Source organism: Etheostoma cragini, chromosome 7 (assembly GCF_013103735.1).
Source record: "Etheostoma cragini isolate CJK2018 chromosome 7, CSU_Ecrag_1.0, whole genome shotgun sequence".
Taxonomy (NCBI): domain Eukaryota; kingdom Metazoa; phylum Chordata; class Actinopteri; order Perciformes; family Percidae; genus Etheostoma; species Etheostoma cragini.
In genome coordinates this window covers 26,681,676-26,683,886 of record NC_048413.1, presented here as the reverse complement: position 1 = coordinate 26,683,886, position 2,211 = coordinate 26,681,676, and positions in this window count along the sequence as shown.

Here is a 2,211-nt window from a genome sequence, read left to right as displayed (position 1 = left end):
GTTGATAGATGGATGGATGGATGGATAGAGGAATGGAGGAATGGATGGAAGGATGGAGGAATAGATGGATGGGTGGATAGATGGATGGATGGATGGGTGGGTGGATAGATGGATGGATGGAGGAATGGATGGAAGGATGGAGGAATAGATGTATGGCGGAATGGATGGACGGATGGAGGATTATATGGATGGGTGGATGGATGAATCGAGGAATGGATAGATGGGTTTATGGAAGGATGATTGATTGATTGAATGAATGATGTAAAATAATGGAGGGAGCATAAGGTAAGCTGGAAGTTTTTTTGACTCATGACTGGAGATGATGGTGTACAGACTAACCAGTTGACCACTTAACCAGCTGATTAACTAATCAGTTAACTAAGTCTCTCTCTCTCTCTCTCTCTCTCTCTCTCTCTCTCTCCCTCTCTCTCTCTCTCTTTCTCTCTCTCTCTCCCTCTCTCTCTCAGCAGTGGCCTAGTTTCCTCTCCTCCGTCCTCTGCCTGTACTGCAGCCGTAGGCCTGTCGATGGCATCAGAATTATAAATTCTAATGGAAGCGTCACCGCTTTGAACTGTGTGCTTGAAGAGCTTTGAGTCTGGCGCTGCCTTGGATATGCCAGGCGGAGTCTGCACATTGATCCCTCTGCCAATTTGTTTGACTTTGACGGTCTCCTTTTACTCCCCCCTTCTTTACTCTTCCCTTTCTCCCCTCGCTCCATTGGTTTTCTCGTTGGCTGCTCATCGTCTTTCTTCTTCTCCCCTTTACGCTGCAAGCATTTTAACTCTTTACTGAAGCAACTCTTTACTGTAGCAGTCAGAGTTGTGAATGCACAGCACGCACACACACACGCACACACACACGCACACGCACACACACACACACACACACACACCAGTTTGCACACATACAGTACAAGAAGTGCAGACTTAATCCGTTCAGCTGTCATTGAGGGATTCAGGGAAGGAGCTTCCTCTCATTGACTCCATACTCCGTGATGGACTTACTTTGGATGACTGTGGTATTACATTTTTTGATATCGAAATAAATAGAAGGTTCTGTGTTGGGTCTTCTCCGGTTCTGTTGGATGTGATACTGATCAGTAATGGGGCATTTCATTTCAAAATAAAGGTCATTAGCTACCGGGGGTAAAACTTGTAATCACATAAGTTGCCTATATATATGTTCTTGATCACATTTGGGTTATACGTGAATATTTTCTGGAAAAAACTATGCTATATGTAGAATAATGTTCATTTTGCTGCTTTGCATGTTTGATGGTATTCTGATGATTTTGATTGTTTCTCCTGTTTGAATTCTTATACTGTTAATTGATTAATTACAATCAGTACCCTATGACATTTCCAGAGTAACCTTGTGTTAGTCCTACCGTACCTTCTTAAGGAACGACTGATGATGATAAGGAGACGGAAACGTTATCCTTCCTTCACTACATAATAAACAAACTGAAGCATGAAAGATCCACACGGATGGATCCTGGTAAAACAGAATACAGGAACACGTGAGGCAGTGAAGAAACAAGGAAACAGGGAATCGATGAACACAATAATACAGGAAGAACTACAACTGTAACCATGACAGGCGTTTCCACTTAAAGCTGCTCCACCCAAATCGCTTGCAGCTCGCTTCAAAAGAAGACAAAAAATGGGCTTTGGATTTATTAGATGAATGGCATCTGTTCATTCAATGCAAGTAAGTGGACCTTGAGTTCAGATCCATCCATCCTTCTTCGTCCCCTTATCTGGTATCGGGTCTCGGGGGGGTAGCAGCTCCACCAGGGGACACAAAACTTCGGGGAAGACCCCGGACTAGGTGAGTTGAGATTGTTTTGTCAAATCAGGTTTTGCAGTATAATATCAAGCTCATCACTGATCATGACAAACCTCTTTTTGCATGTCTTCCAACATGAAGATCCACAAATCCTTTGCTTTCTTTTACCATTTCTGGTTGGGTGGGTTCAGAGTTTTAATCTTGTAAATCTAACGGAAGACTCTATGCGACCAGTTCTGTTGGACGTGGCCTCGGTGCACGTGCTTTTTGTCCTCCCTCCTGTCCACATGTCGTAAAGAGGCCTCTTGCTCTTTTCTTTAAACGCCGCTGACTGACTGACAACCGCGGTGGAACAACGGCGAGGAGGCGCTGTTTGTTGTTGGAGCCCCTCTTGAAAGGACGTGACAGCCTGAGGGGGGATCC